The sequence below is a fragment of the Talpa occidentalis genome, unplaced genomic scaffold (assembly GCF_014898055.3).
Source record: "Talpa occidentalis isolate TD23 unplaced genomic scaffold, MPIMG_talOcc4v2.1 talOcc4.13, whole genome shotgun sequence".
Taxonomy (NCBI): Eukaryota; Metazoa; Chordata; class Mammalia; order Eulipotyphla; family Talpidae; genus Talpa; species Talpa occidentalis.
In genome coordinates, this window is record NW_023601322.1 from 5,111,375 (window position 1) to 5,133,315 (window position 21,941).

General features: G+C 35.3%; 1 protein-coding gene and 1 long non-coding RNA gene across 3 annotated transcripts in view; one reads left to right on the forward strand and one right to left on the reverse strand.

Annotated features, from left to right (window-relative positions):
• LOC119242982 (coiled-coil domain-containing protein 102B-like) overlaps positions 1 to 21,941 on the reverse strand; it is a 130,427-nt gene that overhangs the window by 82,436 nt on the left and 26,050 nt on the right. The gene's annotated exons all lie outside the window — the stretch shown is intronic.
• On the forward strand, positions 2,166 to 6,345 carry LOC129145578 (uncharacterized). The gene is made up of 3 exons (XR_008551328.1): positions 2,166 to 2,312; positions 3,788 to 4,339; positions 6,013 to 6,345. It is a non-coding gene; the product is annotated as an uncharacterized LOC129145578 (long non-coding RNA).

A 21,941-nucleotide genomic window follows, 5' to 3' on the forward strand; every position in this document is an offset into this window, starting at 1 on the left:
GCAAAAACAGTTCAAAGCAAACTTCTGACTATTTTAGCTAAAAGAAAACTCAGCATTTAAATGTTAGTTCTAAAGTAATCAGCATCTTTGTTGTAATTTTGAAGTTGTTCTGAATAAAAGTTATTTTTGAAAAAAATACACTATTGTTATAAAGATAAACAAACTGTAGGAATCCTGCTATGTATCTATGAGAGCTATCAACATAATATATTACTAATGATAATGAATTAACATTAGTGATGGTATGTATTAAAATGTATAGCCACAAGCATCTAGATTGAGGTCAGATACCATGCCTTTGGATGATCAACTTTATATAACTCACCTCTTTGCTCTGAATCAGACACTGTTCCATAAACAACTATGTCTATGTCAGCTTTGGGAGTTGTGCAGGTCTTTCTAGTCAACTACATTTAACAATATCATGACTATTGAGAAGATAACAAAAGTGATTCACTTTTTTATGACCAGGTCAGCACTTACACATTTCCCTGGGTCATCTTTGATACTTCTGGCTTTATATTCATAATTACACAAGGTCTCAATAAATGATAATAGCATTAGAATTAAAAACAAACTCGCCTATTACATGAAAAACATTACATGAGCACTGTCGCTGAAACAAGGAGAGAAACAAAACACAACACTTGATTGCTCAGGCGTCCTTATGTACATGGCCGGGCTACTTAAGGACCAAGGACTCCATGCACGGCACAGCAGAATGCAAGTGAGTAAGCAGATTCAGTGATCTGTGTGTTACCTAAAGACACCGGCTTCCAGATCACAAAGAACCTTAGAAATCTGCCTATGTACAAAACTCTTTCTAAGGACAGCATCCCGTGACTCAATTGTCCATGAATGTCCTTCAGGAAACTGAAGATCCAGTTCCTTTTCCTTCCCCAATGCAGACCTTCAAACGTTAGCTGTAAACTAGAAACTCTTTGTGTTCAAAGCGTTAAGAGAACCACACAAAGTGGAAAGATACTATTTTAGAAAAGAGCAAAGTTCACATCATTAGTTTTTAATTAAATTTGTGGACTCATTAAAGAATCCATAAACAGCCCATCATTGCCAAGAAGCGGTTAACCTTAGAGTGATATGTACGATGTCATTAACATCTAATGTCTTTATGAATATTTCTGAAACCAAAGGTCCATTTACTGAAATCAACTTTTTGGAAAAGATTTACTAAGGATCAGTGATGTCAACTTTCTATTGGGGTTATTTGGGACATTAAAGATGACAGGTATTTTCCTAAATATCTCAGAGCAACTGCTAGAGGGGAACCTGGTTAGTGGCCGTAATGGAAGTCCGAGCACTTGTGTAGATGCGGACTGCCAAGGCTTCCCCCTCAGAGAAGGTGTAGACATGTGCCTGAAGCAACACAAGCAGAGCTCAGGGGATGGGTGGCTCTGCGGGCCGATCAGGGCTGGGCAGGCAGACTGTGAGTGCCTGTGCCCCCTGTAAAAGGTACGCATCTGGTAACTTCCTCAGTGGCCAAAGTCACTCCTTGGAAACACGAAGCAAAGACTAAGTCTAGTACAGACCCCCAATTCCAACACGGTTTTGAAGAATCAAGATGCAAATTCAAAAGCTAGTGCTTGGCCTTTAAGTTTTTTTAAAAGACAATTATCTACCTTTCTAACTGCCACCCCAGCATTTCTACTGTCTTCTGATTAAAGCTCATGTGCTTTACCAAAGGGACAGACACAACCAAACCAAAGCAAACCCCTGGGATCCGACTGCAGAACTGAGGTTAGCAGCCGGCAAGGGGAGGGAGCCCAGAGGCTGGTGGTACTCTGGTGGTGAGCACAGTGTGGGGACATACATCTGAAGAGGGGTGAATTTGTACCCCTAAATGTTGCAAACCAACATTCCAAAAAAATGAAAATTAATATGTAAACCAAGCCAGGTTTCACATGCCTGCTTGCAAAGAAATGGGAGGTTTCACCAGGTACATTTGCTGGTGGGGTGCATGACATTGAGAGGGTAACAACAAGGGGGGAGAGACGAAGAGAGGGAGCAAACACCCTATGTGGTACAGAAGTGACTATACTTTAAGCAGTGGAAGAGTCAAAATGTAAAGCATGGACTCTTTCTGTAGCAGCATCTGTGCAGAGTGTGCATGTGAATGGAATTCCACGAGGTCATTGCTGGGTGGGGGAGCAGGCAGACAATGGGTGAGCGTGTGAACAGGGGGGGCAGGGAGTAACACTGAACAGAAATCTGCGTGGTCACAGTGAGTGAGAACCGGTCTCATGAAGCCACGTGAGATGAAGTGATTCCCAATGGACAGAATTTCAAATACTTTGGTAATCACACCGTTAGGTCTATATACTCCTAAGTATAGAACAAGGTGGCCCCATCAAAAAGCATTTCATTAAATTCTCATAGAATACATTTTGGTAAAAGATACTTTATGTGATTTACTGCTAAAGACAGTGTTCTCTCTGAAAACAATGCTTATGTGTTTCAGATATTATTTCCCTTTTTTATTTTTTTGAATAATGCTACCTTGACTGCATCCAAATATTTTCAGGGGTGTGTTTGTGTGTGTGTGGCTACACAAAAAATCACTTTTGGTTTACTTATCCCTTGAGTCAAATTTGGAGACTCATTCATAGAAAAATAATTTTCAATATAGCAGCTATAATTTAGGATGCAAGCATTACCACAAATTAGCTACCACCAAAATCTTTACAGAGTCTATGTATGCTTAACTTATTAAATGATTCTGACTACAACTTTATTCAAAAAAGATACTGCTTTCAGAAAATAACAATATCTTAATTCCCTCCTTAATGCACTGAGGCTGTTCTATGTTATTAACAAACGTGATATAATTTTCCAAGCAATCTTGACACTATCATGTCACCATTTTACAAATGAAGAAACTGAGGTAAAATCAAGTTAAATGTTCCCAAAGCCACACTGCAAGTATGTGAGAAAAGTGGAATTAGAATCCAGGCAGAAAAACATATAATTGGAATAAGGCAGTCCTTACATACACATTTTTGGAGATTTAAAGTAAGAGTAGATAAACATATTATCTCCCCAACCTGGCATGAGTCCGAAGCACCATTGTTTTCCTAACAAGGTATATACAAATACTTTAAAAGGAAGAATTATGTATGATTAAAAAAATCATGAATATTTATGCCACTTCTAATTTACAGAAGTTCCTGTTCTTTACATTTTGATTTATTTCATCTAAAAATAAGCTTCTAGCTCTATTGTTCCGGGAGACAAAAAGTCACATCCAAAGAACTTGAAAGATAAAGAAATAAGTGCTCTTTAGAGATTTACTACAATTTTGTATCTGTTTACAATTGAAATACAGTCAGTCCAAGATTACCATAGCAATAAATATGCTAAGTATTTCTCATTTGCTAATATATTTTATGAAACCTTCTCTCTCTGACAGCTTAAAAGGAGCCTAAATTTCCCATTCTCAAATTCAATAAGGCAAATAGACCCAGCTGATGGATTTACATGATGTAAGATTTGCTGAAAAGTAATAAAATTTTATTTCAAGGCTCTATAATATGCTTTTACCAGAATAAATAGCGTACGTATATGTAAGTTACAAAATATGTTCGCTTTTGGTCAAGTCAATAGCTTCATAGCCATTGTGAGTGTGGACTCTAGTTTTTTGATGATTATACACTTTTCACAGATAAAAACGGAAAGATCATCCAGCAAAATAGAGTCTTATAATTCAAAATGCTAGGGCAGCAAAAGAAAAAATGATTTTGAAAATACTAATAGTTTGTTGCTTTTTTTTTAGCCTGTGTGTTGGAAGAAAAAAGAACCCGCGAAATAAAACCGAGAGTAGTTAATTTGGTGGCACAAATTGTCACACTGGGCATGTCCTGGTGATGAATACACCATTTATATTTTGGCTCAGTTATTAGACCTTGGACAGTTATGAATGAAATAGAAGAATTCACTTAATAGAACTAATGGCAGCTGACAGGCAAATCAGAAAAAAATACAGATTAAAAGTGACCTCTACTTGTGCGGGAAATACGGAATCCATCGAGATGCAGCATTTGTTTCTGGAGAAAGGGCAAGAATACCAGCAAGAGCCACCTCCCTGATCGCAAGCTCACAGTGTCTGCCTAAGACTGGGGTTCAATCTTCACATCAAGGCGTCTTCCACTGCACCCCAGTGACAGGTAGCAGTGGCCCCCAGCAGAGGGGTGCAGACAGATGCTCTCTGGGGAACAGGGCAGGTGGTGGAGCCGGTCAAGGGACCATCACATCTTGAAACGTTTGCTCTTCAGACCAAATTTGACACTGCCTGATGCCGTCCTCCAGAGGAGAGGACATCTCTAAGGTAGTTCTATTAGAAGTGAGGACAGAACAGGGACAGTGGGAGGTTTCCACGCTACCTCAACTGGTTAAATGGTGACACAGACACTTAATGTGACTTTACTAGGTGGGACCAGCTCACTATCCAAATCAAGTAGTCCCCATTTCTCTACATTCTCATCATACCTGCTCTGTTAGACTTGTAATTTTGACTAACCTAGTAAGTGTAGAAAGGTATCAAAAAATCCTTTGAATAGGCACATCTCAGCATCTTTTTCCTGAGTGGATTAGAGCCAGTTTCCTCTCCCACAGATGCCTGTTAATGATCTCACTTCCCAAAATGTAATGAAAGGTATTTATTTCCTGGGTGCTGTGAGTGTGCTGGTAGCGCTGGGATCTGAAAAGTTCAGTTTGAGATTACTTAGAATTTGCATGAAGCTCATGTGTCTCTGGACAACAGAGCCATGTACTCAAATGATGTCAGCAACCGCATCACAATATCCCTGATAAAACACACCATTATTCTAGGTCACAGCTCCTGGAGCATGAGGGGCCATTTTAATTCTGTACAAACTATATTATGTAGTCAGTGATTCTGAAGATGAAGAAACATGTGTAAGGCAACAGACATAGAATTTTTCCAGGAATGAGCCAAAGACAGACATTTTTTCTTGTTCTGAAAGCTCTGCCAATATCAGATTTGCTGTTTCTATGACAACTTATTTGAAGAAAGTTGTCATCAATACCTGAAAGCAGTCAGCAATACCTGAAAATTTTTGGAGTTACCACGCATGCTTGCAATAAGGAAGAACTTTGAGACACATATAGCCAACCCACGAAGATCCCATCTAGAACACATTATTCATCTTTGCTGGACTTCTCTTTCCAGTATGGGCCAACACCGCATTGTATGTCCAAGCAAAAAGCCAGCCCTCTAAGGAGGGATATAATAAAGGTTAACACAAATCTGTGAAAACCCAAATTTACTAGTCAGAGAAACCCAAGTAAACAATGAGATTCAACTCACATTTTTATTCACATACAGAAAGGATCTGAAAAGAGGCAGAACAAACTCAAAATTGAGGTCAATTGCTTCTGAAAATGAGAACAGAACTTTATAATTTGAATTTCTTAGCACAAAAATGTGTTAATGTTTGACTTCATGTTTGGTTAATAAATGTAACATGAGATTAAGACTTTTACCCCCTCCCCTACACAAACTCATTCACCCTGTAGTGCCTGCCGCCTAACAGCTCTCTGGAAACGTGTTTTAATCATATCACTCTCTCCAGATCTTCCTATCATGGCCAATCTCTAGACTGGGACCTTGGATTTTAGAAATCCTTTCCCACAGCTAGACTCTGAGCTCAGATTAAGACAGTCTCCACCCCCATGCTGATACAGTGTATTGCCTGATACATGTACTTAAACTGTAACAAATACATACACACAAGAATAGACAAATCAGTGCAACAACTAATTAATAGGAAGAATAGACTCTTTGGTGCAGTAGGAAGTAGGGAATCATCCAGGGTCTTTGATTACAGGTCAGTGTGTAGGACTCGTTGGAACCAAGGCAAGAGGCTGCCACTGTATTGGGAATTGGATACCTGAGGGGAAATGGAATTTAGGTGATATCAAAAATAATCATAAGGAAAAGGTCAAATATTTCCCAATTTGCTTGACTTTAAATTCTAGGAAGGTGACTAAGAGCTTGGTTGGATTTAATAGTGAACATACAAAGCCTGGATGAGGACCTCAACATAAGTGATCAATGTAAATCCTGGAATATTAACTGGACGAATGATGAAACTGACTAAAGAATGGCTCAAATAATAAATCAGAAATTCAATCAGTTTCTGAACATGGGCAGTAATGTGAAGATGATGGTACATAGTAAATAAAATGTTTGGAGAATAAAGGATCCTATCACTGACACTGTAAAGCATGATTTGTCTGGAAATGGAAATAAAGAATGGAGGTTGTGCTGAGATGTTATTCAAGGGCATTCACTGCTAGAGTACTTGGAGGTAGAGCATTGAAGGGAAAATAAGGAGAAACAGATCAAATACAGATTTCTAAGTTGCCAGGTAGAGTTTAAGCTGCATCCAAGAAGACTCTGGAGAGTAAATGGAGCAGAGCTTTATTTGATTTTCAAAACTATACCACAAACCTAAGGAAACATATTGCCTTGGGATAATTAAAGAAAATAAAGTAAAACAAGTCAAACGATGGAATTCATCCTAGAATATATTAGAAAATATTGCGATTCTTAGGATGACATTTCTAAATACCAATTTGGCTGCTCTTTGAAAAAGCAAGAACTAATTTTCCAGAATACATTAGCAAAAGCATCTAGTGAAAGAAATGCTTATTTTATAAGACATATACTCAATGCAAAAAAATAATATCTGCAGTAAGGTGTTTATAGAGATCCTACATCTTATGAAATTTAAAAATAAATTTAGAGAGTTCCATAGAGGATGAATATATGAAAACAGGTACAATTCTATTAAAATCCATAAAGTGATATGCTAGTTGGTGTCAAATTATACCCTTTTGGAAAACTTGAATTACCATAATATTTCTGCAAAAATGCTATTTTTATACGCTCATACACATAACACCACAGGCACAGAAAATTCAATATGAAAAAAGCTACAGTACAATTTGTAGAATGAGAAAGTATAAGATGAATTTCAAATCCACATTCTTACTCATTTCAAGTAACATTTTCACTGGCAGAATAGCTTGATACAGTCTGTTTTATAATATATTAAAAATTCCTATAAAGTTAATCATATGCCAAGAAAGTACTACATAAAAATATTATTGAAAATTCAGTTTAAAGAAATGTTATGCTTTGTCTGGTTACCACAGGAAAGTGTGAATGTTTTATAAGATCTAAAAGATATTTTTTCCATCGTCTGTATCTAATTGTGTTTGCAAATATAAGATCTGATGATACAAATGCTTCTTGTCACCATTGCTTTCATGTGAATGTGAATGATTTTGTATGTAAAACAATTTTATGAAAATAATCACTTCTTTGGACTTTAAAAATTCCAATAAATTGGACTATGGTGGTGGACTGGGGGTGATATATTCATCCTTTGTAGAACAATGGTGGCAATGCCTCATGAGGACATCAAATATTACCTCCATTAAAAATAAATTAAGAAATATACTAAGTTTCAAGAAAATACCAACTTGCATTTATGTGTCTCTGTGGTAATTTAATAAAACCCATTTAACTTAACATTAAAATATATTTCTTGGGCCTCTTTGGTGGCGCAAGGGGTGAAGCACCGCACTATGAAGCAATTCACAGCCTCTGCAGCATGAGTTCGATCCCCAGCGGGCCAGGGAGCAAATCATATGTCACAGCAGACCTCTACTGTCTCCCCGCTGCTCCCCTCGGCAGTGTATTTCGGTCAATCTGCCTGTTCTGTTCCCTACTCTGTCTTTGGTGAATCTGCTCACCCACCCACCCCCATCTCTGGCCTAAACCCCAGCTCTTGTATGCATAACTAAACAAATCTTTTAAAAAATACATTTGCATTATAACATGAATAAAGCAGTAAAACATTTGCTTATTCTCTAATATTTTATACCCAGACTAAAACTTTCCCATCTTAAAAGACAATTCAAATTTGTGTGCTTAGGACTTAGTTCAATGAGGTGAATTTTGCAAAAGGAAAAATGTCGTCCTATTTCCCCCCACTAATGGGGAATGAGATCTTATGATCCTGTAATGAGAAGCGGGTAAGATGCAGTGAGGAGGAGAAAATCGAGACAATCCTACTAAGATCCAGGCAGCGACAGTATTCTTTTCTAAAGGACCCAGCACCTTAACTAACATTTCACTCTGAAGATGTTTCTAGAACTCCTTGAAATCCACATGAATGTTTCCTACTTGAATATAAACTTAAAATAACCCCCTAAACATGAATAAATAATATTTCTATTGTATTAAATACAGAATGTTCGAGATAGAGACATGGAAGGAGGAATTAATTTCCTATGTAATAGTCAACTGGAATCCATATATCCTTTACAGGAAACTTGCATACCCAGACTTTCGTAGAAAATGAACTGGTAAGTGATAACACATAATGTTAATGTGCACAGAGATATTTTTTATTTTGGCATGTAAATATGTATATATCGAATCCAAACTTTAAAAAAATAATTCTCATTCTCATTACTACTGTATGATCCCACTTCTGGATATTTATCTGAAGAATATGAAAACACTACGTCATAAAAACACATACGCACCCTTATGTTCATTGCAGCACTATTCACAGTAACCAAGGTAGGAAAGCAACCCAAGTAGCCAGTGGAAGAGGAATAAAGATGGTGTACAATATAAATTCACAATGGACTTCTACTCAGCCGTGAAAAGATGGACATTTACCATTTTAAGACAACATGAATTGAACTGCAAGGGATCATGCTAAGTGAATTAGATCAGAAAGAGAAGGAAACACTGAATGATTTCACCTTTTGTAGACTATAAAACAAAGAGCAAAAGAACCTTAGGTTCTGACAATAGGATGGTGGTTACCAGAGAAGGAGGAGTCTGTTGGAAATTGGTAAAAAAGGCTGATTGGTTGGTGATGGGTGGTGAAGGGTGTTGCAAGAAGATGTACTCTTGGAACGTATACAACATCGACTAATGGTACCTAAATAATCTGAGTTTAGATATCTCTCTCCCCAGGCTTGACATGCAGACATCTTCCCATGTAGTCATGAAAACACTGCTGATAACAGAATTCCCTCATATTCTGGACTAGTGTAATAGTGTGCAAAGTGTTGAATGCATTTAACTCCATTATAGAGCAGCTCACAATTACTGACGATTATTTTTCCAAAAAAATTAAATCCCCTGTTTTCCATGGAGAGACAATTCTAATTTGCCAGTAGGAGAATATAAGGGATGTGAAGAGGAACAGGATTTCTCAGGGACTAAGAATTGCTAGCATTAGTACGATAACTCTTAATAGAGTTAAATTGTCCTCTGCCTGGAAGGTAATGGTGTGCCTTCAACACAGACAAGGGTCACAGAGGGGACATGAATCAACTTTCCTAGTGACATAAAGTATAAACTTAACATTGCTGCTTCCAGCAGAGAAGGGGTAGAGTGGAAAAGAGTAAATGGAGAAAACAACAGATAGAAATGAGGAGGCAAACCCAGAAGGAAATACTCCTTAGTACTAGAAAAACAATGAATGTATTTTAAATACTCTGATTTACTGAAATATACTCCATGGACTTTCATGCATGTGCTTTGACATGGAAAATCATCTTTTCTCTTTCTGCTATGGATTCTTTTGAATGGCTAGAGATTTGCATTATGTAATTATGTAATTTGTATTATGTAATTATGTATTATGTAAATGTATTATGATTTCCTAAATTGAGGTGTATCTCTGGATGGCTTTCATTTGCTGTTTGCAGTACCCATGTTCAGTCAACTCATTTTAAAAATAATGCTGATTTTAAATAAGATACCAACATGTGCTTTATGAATGAGTTTCTAAGTCAACATTGACTGTTACAAACAAGTGGTTTTTCTAATTCCAAATTCAAAGCCTGAGACTATAGACACCGCTTTTCTGAGGAAAAAGAAGAAAGATATTCCAAGCATTAGAACTTGTTAATCTGGACAGGAAAGAGTTTTATGTAAACATAAACTGACCTCAAGGACAGAAGCTGTGTTCTGTGAGTACAAAGAGATCCTCACAATGTCCAAAAAGAAGGCATCAAGATTTTGTTGCTAATATTAAAATGTCCACAGATAAGTGATAGAGACTTTCTTTCATCAGCAACATTTGGTGATGATGAGCTTTAACAAATGGTTACCATGGAGGGCAGATGGTGGCTAATGCGTAAAAATATACTGAAGAAATTTAAAATTCTGAGTCCCTTAATCAGAAGTAAATTCCAGCAACTTGCATACTGTGCTTATGGAAACAGCCCTCATGGTCCTCTGCTGACCTTCTGACAGTGGAGTGGTCCTGCAGAATCTGAATTGACTTTAGTGGGAAAAATTTTATTCAAATTACTCTTTTTCCACTGCACGACTGTCATCAGCACAGGCTATTTAATGTCTCTGAATCTCAACTTTTCCTTTTTTCCAATCAGACTGTTAATAGTTCCCCAGGACTACTGTAGCTTCAGAAATATTAAGTATGATATATGCCAAATGCCAACATAAACCAGAAAATAATAGATGTCTGAAAATGTATTTTCAGATTCTTTTCCCCCTTCTGTGTTATTTCTGCATTATCAAAATGAAAAAAATTCACTCTTGTTCCTCTTGTAGGCATGAAGACTATAAATTAGGATTTGCATTACAATTTTAACTAAATGTAAATATAAATGCATAGACCACTTGAAAGCAATCAAATTTGCTCATATTTATTGCCACAGATATTGGCTAGTGGGCTGTCATGAGATCATTTTCAAGACAATTGACAACAAAATGAAATAAAGTTGTGAGAGTAAGCTCCAGCCTTTGTTTGAACAGCTGGCCAGATAGTTCCATCGATCAGCATTTCCTGTGGGTGTCGTGTCACTGCTGTAAAACAATGTCTCCTGTAGACTCTGTGTCAGGGATGTGATTGTACTCAAGGGTTATAATGTTTACATAATGGAAAAGTACATCAGTAACACTGCAAAGATTCAAGTAAAGAATGCCAAAGATGAGGCAATGCGATCATAAGTCATACAATAAAGGAAGAAGCAATTCAATGAAAATCACTTGAGCATTTTAATGCCATGTAAATAGATTCAAATAATGCTCCAGAAGTTATAAAATTATCCTAAAAGTCAGTTTGCTCTTTAAAGCTTCATAAAATCTCCAGGGAGAACAGTGGAAGATAGTTCCAGAAAGCACCATTTCCTCAGTATCATCTGGTCCTCTCACCCTTCATGCATAATAATAGGTTCTCCTGGGGAAGGATCTTTAGTTCATTAATTCCGCAACAACAAATAGAGGAATATAAAACAAGATTTTTAAGGGAAACATAATGAATCCAGTTGGTCTAAGCAAAGCATATGATAGATAACCAGCACAAGCTTTCTAATTACTTGTTTCATTCTGTTTCTTTCTTTGGACAGAAAAATTGGTCATTTAAAGAAAAATCAATTCCTAAATTTAAACATGACTCTCCTTTAGTAAAGACTATTACTCAGTAAATGAAATTCTCCTTCTCCCATATAAAATGACACATAAATGTAGCATAGCTTCTCCCAAGACATTTATCGTGGCCACTAAAATAACATTAACTTTAAATGTGTGATCTTTTATCTAATTTTTAAAAATGAAATGTTAGTTTTCACTCAAAATAGATGAAATTTATGAAGCTATAACAAAATGCCATAAACCCAACAAATAAGAACTGTATGATTACCAGTAGTCTGACACCCCATGTGACTGCCTGAATTTTATATGTATCATCCATAAGATTTTAAGCATTTATTGCACATTACTAACAAAATATGTTTTGGGTTTTGTCATTTATATTTGTAAAAATAGACTCATCCTGGATATAGTACTCTAAGACTTGTTTTTGCAATCAATATGTTTACAGTAATGTAAACATAATATATATTATTATATATTATAATACACATAATATACATCAATACATTACAATATTATGTCAATACATTATATATTATATATGTATGATATTATACAATAATAATGGTGCCACATTATTAATGTTGCCACAGCTCTAATTTGTTTCCCTCCCTCTAAAATATCAAATTATGTGCCTCTCTCAAGTTTCCCTCTGTATTTCTGATAGACCCTTGGGTTGTGTCTGTTTTTCCTGTTCTTTCAGTCCTTTCATGTCTTTTGTCTACACCTTGATGTCTAGTGAGAAAATGGTGCCTTTATGAGTAAGGCAAACTCAAGCAAGATAATGCAAAATTGTTCCTGATGTGGTTTCACTCCTTTAGCTTCCCAGTAATGCACAATGTCTTGGTTAATACAAATCCCTGATGGCACTCGGCATCATCCAGCACTCGAGTTTTTGCTAAGTAGAGATAATAAAATTGTATCTCAGTGGGGTTGGCCAAAGACTTAGAGCTACCATTACTCATCCATTTCAATTTGGTTTAACCAAATTTAGTTCCATTACTTCCTCACTGCAGGCTTCTAAACTTTGGCTTTTCAGCCAGTTTGCTCAAACCATAACACACTTAGTGAGCAGATCATTTCCCCTTTAACAGCTTATTCTAAGGACTTTATTTCATTCTTCTATCTCACCTATTCCAGACAGATATCTCCTCTCTAATCGACTCCTGCCCATTCACCCCAATGTTTAAAAATGTTTACTAACATCTGGTAAGTATTTAAAAGTACGGTAAATATATAAAAACTTAAACTCCACCATCAAGTTGTAGAGTGAGAAAAATAACTAAAAGCACTAAGAAATTGCTCTTAAAAATCATGTGTATGGTGAGGGTTGACATTTTTAATCATGTATTCAAAATATTAGAAGACTTACAATCTTTATGTGTTAATGCACAATGCTAAGATGAATCTAAGTAAAGCAAATTTATATTAAGTAGGAAGACATTGATTTCTTCTTTTCCTTATTATATTTGGTTAATTCCACATTTGGGAAAAATTCACATTTAATAATGTCGTTAAGAGAACGTTAAGAAAAGCTCATTTTCAAAAGATGGCCTAACACTATAATCTTAGTTTACATATAACAATAAAAAATGGGTGGGAAGAAAAAGTTTTACAAAGCGACACTGTTATACATTTCCCTCTGAATGCACTTGCTGTTTAAAATTAAAATCAAGATACTTAAAATTCCTGCTAATGAGGCAATAAAATATTTTCTTTCCATCCCTACTAAATGATCTCATCACTGTTATTATTAGATTTCATGCTTAGAAGATAAAAGTTGTTGAGACCCTTAATATAGAATATCAAAAATTACTAGGCAAATTGGATCTAACATATCTCTAAAGCCTAAACATATAAAATACTTTACATTTTTAAAACTAACAACTATTCATCACTCATTAGATTGCCAAAGTTTTGAAGAGAAGTTATAACTAATTCCATTTTAAGAGGTAAACAATTCACTATTTAAAAATGACTTTGAGTCAAAAAAAAAAAAATGACTATGAGTCAGAAGGCTTGGAGGAAAGTAAAGACTGAATCACCTGCTTCCTAATCCTATTGATCTATTACAGAATGTATAACATGGGAGAATTTGCTTTTAAAGTTTGCATCTGTCTGGGGATATTAATAAACAAACCTATATTTCAGGAATTAATATCTTCTTCTGACCAGAAACCAGAATTCCAGTAAGTGCATTTTCTTAGGTGAAGAGTTTATTTACTTCATACAACCAATGTAAGAATATTTTACACGAGTAGAAAAATACCTTTCAATTTTGTGAGACAAAGAGAAAACAATATTTTGTTTTAGAACTATTTAATCTTTTCAAAATGGGTAAGGAGACTAAAAATGATCCTTATTTTTTAATGTTACCATTTGCCAGTAAAATGTCTTTTAAGTAAAGTATTTTTGTAAATAAAAATGTGGTCTTCTTACCAGTAGAATTTTATTTCTCAAAATGGAGTTTGAATCCTCAACTTGGACAAAATCCTCAGTCAAAAAGTTCCCAGATGCCCAAGCTGAATTTCTCATTTCTGCTTCTTTATTTTGACGTCAACTTTTCTCCCCTGGAACCCTCTCCCCATCATCTGTGTTTAAATTCTATCCATCCTTCCAGACAGAGATAAAATTGTCTCATAAATATCTTGCAGCTAAACTCTCTGCCTACCCATTCCTTCCCTCCCCTGTTTTAGCTCTACAGTCTTTCTCATCAGATAATTACTTGAAAATTTTAATGAAGCCCCACATACAAACTTCTAGTCCTGAGTCCCTTCATTAGTCAATGATGGTTTCTATAATAGTTTATTATGCCTTATGTCTAATTTATCATTGGTATGTTTAATTTTCACATAAACACACACATATGATAATTTGTATGTTCGTGTATATATGCATGTGTATATGCAGTTTTACTCACACACACAAATTCTCATGAATGTCCTCATAATCTAATCTGTAAACTGGGAAACAGATGTAGGATAACTAGTAAAATTGCCAAAACATAGGAATAATGACTTCCCAAAAGATCAGAATAAACCATAAAGATTTTAAAATGTCATAGATCTCAAAAATATTGTCTGACATTTAATAGTGTATATATAAAACATTAAACTTTCTTTAACCCATTTTTCCCCTTTATATATGTTGTACTACTAAAATAAGGTCTGCTGGGTATAATATATAAGTTTTGGAGTCTTCAGATGTTATCAAAATATAAAGAAGAATCCCAAGTGAAAAAGTACAGCAGAATGATACTTTTAACTTTTGATATTTTACAATTTATTGTCTTGTAATTAAAGATAGGAATTTTTGAAATTTAACTGTTGATATCCAAAACTGTAAACTATTCACATATTGACTTTTCTGGAGATGCAACGTGTAACATTGTGAAGAACTTGTAAAGATGTAGAACATTCTCATGTCTATATCAGATAAAGATATTTTGGAATAAAAATACTGCATGAGAGCCTTCAACAAAGGCACTTTCACTTGTAACAGTCATTCTCAACCCCCCAAATTAAAAATCCCATATCTGATATAAAGAAATCATATACTTTAACTATATCTAATATAATATATAACATACATATTATATTATATTAATATGTATATTATAGATATAGATTAATATTATTAATATAATATGTATATTATAGATATAGTTGACTTAAGAACATTCTCATAATCAGAAATGGATAAAGTCAAAAAGTTCTACCAATGATAAAACTAGTATCCTGGCTAATGGTATTTCTCTTAGATTTGGTGATTACAAGTATTTCCCTCTACATAAACAGCACTTAGGCTAGCATGCATGGTTATTCAAATGTCTTATTATTGACTAACCACTATTTCATAATGTGTATGTATGTGTTTTATTCTTTCCTACACTGGCCATGGTTCCTGGCTCAGCACGTCACGTGTCAGTGGGCAAATAAATGCTTTGCTTTACACAATAATGTCATCCATTCTCCTAATCTCAAATGGTTTTGAAAATCAATTCTCAAGCAATTTTCATAGAATACTAGGATTTTTATATGGGAACACACATTATAAAGCAAATTCTCCATTTCCCATTAAAATACCTTATCCTGTAACATTATAAGATCATTGCTGGTCCAGTATGTACCCCCTGGGAATAATTATTATAATTAAATATAAAGGAACAAAGCTACTGAAGCATGATTGTGTCACAAGATAAATCAACTTCCATGGAAAAGGGGTATGATTAAGTGGCCCAATTTAGGATGAAAATCTCTATGCTAGAAGGTAAGTTAGTTTCACAAAACCACGTTGTCATGTAATTTAACAACCATTTTACTTTCAGAGCTCACAGATTGGATCAAACAACAATCAGATGAGAACACTTTACCACCACAATACCCAAAATATAATTTTGTCATATTTCAAGTAATGAGAAATAGCTGGTTTTGATCAACTATATGAAATTTAAGAAACTCTTGAGTACTTAGTTATAAATGTAATTTATAACTGGAGGTAATAGAAAGTTATTTTAAAAAGTATAAAAAATATATAAAACCAATTTTTGTGTGCATGATAGCATGTAGGCAGAAGAGCACAAGATTGTGTACAAAGTATGATGATCTGGATGCATTGTTAATATGACTATGTACTAAGTGGAAAATAGACATCAAAAAGACCTACACAGGAACTTTTCAATATGTGCATATATGAGATAATTTGTATGCATAATTTATAGGCTTAAGAGAGAAAAAAGCCTGAAAGCATATATAAAACAATTAATAATGGTTTATCAAATGGTAAAAACTATGGATGAGTTTCAGTTTCAATAGTCTGAATTTTCTTTTGCTAGACTCCTAGAATACAAAATAGAGCACCACAGAAAATCCATGACATGCTTAACAGCAAAAGATACTTAAGAACCACTAAGTCAGGCCTCCCCTGGTGGTGCAACGGTTGAGCCGCTGGGCTGTAAAGCTGCCCGCAGCCTCTGCAACACCGGTTCGATCCCCTGCCGCTGGCGACGGTCCCACATGGCTCACAGACCTCTCCTGCCACCCGCTGTTCCCCTCAGCAATGTACTTCGTCAGTCTGCCTGTTCTGTTCCCCACTCTGGCTCTGGTGAATCCTCTCACCCTCCAGCACTTCTGACTGTGCCCAGTTCTTGTATAAATAACTGAATAAATCTTAAAAAAAAGAAAAGAAAAGAAAACCACTAAGTCATTGCACCAAATAGTCTAAGAAGTGTATCCAAAATGAACAAAATAGGAAAATGAATATTCAAATTGTCCATTAGAGAAGCAGAGAGTAAAGTGATCATTTTAAGGAGGGCTATTTAAAAATGTCTTTCTCTCAAGCCTGTGGTTTGCAAGATCAGTTGTCTTAATATCTGTGAATTAGGGATCAGAATATGTAGTGATATTAGAAATAACAGGTCACAATAATATCGGCGTAAAGGGCCACTTCTTAAAGGAGCCCATCAGGAGGGCAAAGTGGAGGGCTCTGCGCTCCCCAGAATAAACAAGGACGAATTGCTTTACTGCTGTTCTACAAGAGATTTTCCACAACATTTATGAGGGATACCCCGAGGTTACACTGTAACAGCATGCTTCAGTAACCAACACTATTATAAACAGTTTCAATCCATTATCTACTAGAAATCAACAAACTATAAAATAATCGGCCAACCGGCAAAACAAAGTCAGGTCAAATAAACTACTACGCTGCCTTTCATAGAGTATCTGTTAATTGTGGCATTAATAGAGTCAGAAAATGATTCATTCTTTATCAGACATGGGTAGGTAAATACACATTTCCTTTAAAATATTGTGTCTGTGACAAACAAATCATATCTTATATGAACCTGAAAATATTGATTATGCAAATTGGTGTTTGGGTATTTAAATTGACTTAAAGTTTATTTTAGCTTAAGTTAGAGTTTGCAGTGCTGGCTATTGACTAATTTTAAAAGGCAAGTCATTTTATCACACGGCACCCATGGTAGCAAAAGTGATAATTCTGTCATCTGCTTATCCAAGTCATCAAACAAGTAAACTGACCTGCCTGTAGGGTTTGGGGGTGGGGGGTGAGTCTGTTGAGCGGGAAGAGAGGTGGGGGAGAAGCCCAGAGGGAGGGGAGCAAGAGAGTCTGGAGAGTCCCCATCAAGGGACTGACTACCAATCACCTGTGCAGATGTCTCCGTATTTGTGAAACCAAGGCTTTTACAGCAGCCAGTGGTGGCGCTGTCAAGAGATCTTCCGTGAATCTGGAATCACCCAGGATCATCAGCGCTATCTTGTCTAAAGCAGAGAGCAAGGAGAAAGGCAGGGAATTCCGTCTGAGGACAGCACCATGGGATACTGGCCAGGAGTACAGGCTTTGCAGACAAGGGCCTGAGCCTCAGCCTGGTCAGCCCAGAACTTGTGACAAGGGCAATTTCCCTAACCCGCTAATAATAATCTCATATGCCTAATATCTGATGATTGATTAGCAAACTCAAGAAAGAACAGTATCTTTCATTAATGTGCTTGATTCAAATGTCATCAAGATCTAAAAAATAAATATCTACCCTGAAACAAATTTCAATTAATTTCCAATCGCTACGAAGTTAACATGAAAATGTACCTACAATAAAAGTTTGAAAAGTGCCAGCAATATTGTTTCCACCAAGGTATGGATAATACCTGTCTGGCAGAGTAACAGGAAGACACTCAATTAAAAGCCAACTGAATAAATATCTTGAGTCTATCAAAAAATTTACATCGATATCAAGTACACAGACCCTTAATGTTGAAATACTAATGAACTTTATATGATTTGTTATAAACAACAAACTGCCTCTATAAAAATCAAAGCATCTCCAATGGCAATTGGAAATACTTTGACTTTTGAAAAAAAATTTCTATATCATTTCATGCCAAAATAGTTCACTCCACTATAACTTATTATTTTAGCAAATAGCAAGTGACCTTTTTCAGAATAAGCGAGAAGCTTAGGGGTATGTATGGGAGGTGGCACAATTAATGAGACATTATCCAGGTCTTAAGTAACACCCCAGCATGAGAGAGAAGAAAATACAGACTGTTTCAGTCCCATATGGTTAAACCAAGACACAAAGGAAATGCATTTTTTCCCCTATGAATCACCCTATTCTCTATACATACGGTTATGTTTGTTATACTGGATTCTGAGAAAAAGAGAAGTTACTATGTATTTTTCACTTACTTTATAATAACATGACACTGCAGTATTGATGCGCACGCAAGTGCATCAATACTGAGCATAAAATTAAAACTAACTCAGTGCTTTCTTAAATAGAAAGTGTGTCCATTCACGTTCCAGCTCTGCAGCAATAGTAGCCTTGCTGCTTTGCAAATAAATGCAAAAAACCAAGTGGGAACTGGTGATGTGGTAGTTGACCAATATTTTAAAGATTATTTCTCTCATCTTGGTGATTATGCAGAAATATGTTTGGAAACAATGAAGTTAGATTGTGGACTTGAGATGAATAGAATGCCATGGTAAAAACTCAATCTTCATTAAATATAATAAACTGTAATCTAGTCCACGTACTAACTACTATGTTAGAATTTGCCCGTCAAGTGAATTTTTAATGATCTGACTAAAAATTAATGTTTTAATTTGTGTTGACTCTTCTGCTGGCTATAATTCTAAACGAATTTCATTTTTCCTCACCTAACGCCTACTTTCAAAATGTCACATGCTTTCCAAAATAAGATAGCTAATAGCCCTGTGCCTCTGGATTTTTATAGCTTTTTTCTATTAAAAACCATATATAATCAACGCTGAGTGTAAAGGACAATGACTAGTGTTATGTTCTGATATGACGCAGAAGACGTACGTACCTAAGCTTCAGAATCATTTGTTCAATATAGTGTAATTATAATGCTCGCTGGTCTGGAAAGTTGACTTAATGGGTGATACTGTGGAGATGAATCATTAATCCCTTGAAAATAAGGTTCACACAGGGGAAATAGATTGACCTGAGGTAAGTTATTTCTGTTGAGTTCAGTAACCTGTGCTTTCTCTTTTCCACAAAGGTACTTCATTAACTACTCTATGATAAAGGAGTTATCTGATCTATAATAAATGTAATACAATTGCCTTGCATTTTATCTACAGCTCCAGCCCTTTAGTGTTTCAGTGCCATGTCCTTAAGTAGGTCATTATCAAGGTCAGTTGGTGCATATCCTGCTGGCTGATCTACAAAGCTCTTTACAAATGTGTTAATGAACTAGTAAAGCTTTTCTAAGTCTATAAAAATAGAAAATTCTTATGTAATGAAAAATGTGATCAACCCTAATGATAATCCATTAGCTTGTGTATCACAAGTTTCTTTTTGGAGATTTTTCAGAGCAAATTTGTAGATAATCAAAGAGTTAGTAAGCATTTCATGTAATGGACCATGAAATAATGTTAGTTTTCATGGGATGATTCTCCCTCTATGCAATGTGATTCATTAATGAAAAGAAACAGACTGCGCATAAAGATTGAGTCATCGGCATAGCTACTACCTTTTAGCTGTTGCCAAAATAGGAAAAAGGAAAAAAAAAAAAACCACCCAAGGAGCATGACTAATGTTTTCAGCTTTACTAATATTTGAAAATGCAAGCATTTCACAAATGTACATTTCCAAGGGACAATATTTATGATATTAAGGGCTTAATATCTCAAGTATATTTAGGTAGGCATTATTCCTCTTTGGAGAATTCTTATTTCACTAGGTTTCCGAATATTTATGAATTTGCTTCTTAGCATCATCTAATCTCTATTTAGAGGAAAATATTTTTCTATACCCTAGAAAACCATAGTATCTATAATATGGAAGACGGAATGAATGGTACTTGAATTTTCGACTTGGTAAAATAGAAATCAAACTCAGATTATATGAGAGAGGTTACTGTCGATATGATCAGTGAACAGATATATTTTGTGACAGCTAAAGACATACATTAGAACTGGCAAGTCCATATGTTCAGATGATTCAATATTACTCATGGGCTATGTACTTTAACGGAGTGAGCGAGCTAGTATTGCACCGTAATCATAGACCATTAAGAATCTTCACGTTGAGTACATTGGGTTAATTTCAGAGTTTCAATCTATTGAGATGAAAACAAAGAACAGATGGGTTGAGGACACATTTCACCTAAATGCAAAAAGAAAATAATTCTTTTTTTTGGTGTAATGTTATCTGTTCCAAGCTTCTATAACAATTTACGGTAGTAGTAGCTTCTAGCATATGACAGGTGTCTTTATAGTAAACAGAACTTTCCTTTCCCCTAGGAAAAAAAAAAAAAAAAAAAAAAAAACTAGGAATAGCCTTTAGGTCAGTTATCAATTGGAAACTGAGTCAATATGGCAGGCTTTTAGGTTGTAGATAAAACTTGGCTTTTAGCTTTATCAAGATAGCAGGATATTTCTATTTAGAACAGTGTTCAGGAGAATAAAAAGTTTGTCATAAATTTAGAGGAAAACAACTCAAGTGCAAACAGTTCCCTGAAATTGTACTAAAATTTAAATTACATTTGAAAATACAGAGATCTAATACTGATGCAATCTTTCCCTGTTAAAAAGTATTTTAATCAACAGAAATGAAGGCTCTGAAAATATAACCAAAGGCAATGACATCTGGCAGGCAAACACTTATTTTCTGTCTGACAACTACCATCTCAGGAGCATCAATTACTTTCTGAGCTGACTTACATTGGTTAATATCCCCATATAATGAACTTACTACAGCCTCTTGGAAAAAATGAGGTGATAATGCAAAAATATCATTTATATTATTTCATATTTATTTCTTCCATATTACAAGATAAAGAGGAAGGCTAAATTTTTTTAAAACTCTAAATTGAAAACATTGTTTTAAAACTGGAAGTGGAGCATGGTTATAGTTTCTATAAAATACCAGTTACTATGCAAAAACAGCATATTTAATCTTTAATTACTATTTTATGAGATTCAATAGACTTTTAGTTGGCTTTTATTTGTGTGCTATATATTAAATATATGCACATATTTTGGCAGTGAAAGTGGTATAAAGACACTTCTCCAAAGACATGCAGATGGCCAATAGGCACATGAAAAAATGCTCATCATCACTTATTATCAGAGAAATGCAAATCACAAGCACAATGAGATACCACTTGACACCCATGAGGATGGCTTACATCAAAAAGCCCAGAAATGCTAAGTGTTAGCAAGGATGTGAAGAAAAAGGAAGCTGTGTGCCTCTGCTGGGAATGTAGACTGGTCCAGCTCCTCAGGAAGACAGAATGGAGATTTCTTAAAAGACTAAAAATTTACCCTTTGATAAAACAATTCCACTCCTTGGTATCTATCCAAGGAATACAGCAACACTCACTTGAAAGGAGACACGCAGTCTATGGTCATTGCACACTATTTATAATAGCCAAGATATGGAAACAGCTAAGCTAAGTAACTGTGTAAGGAGGCATGAGTGGACAAG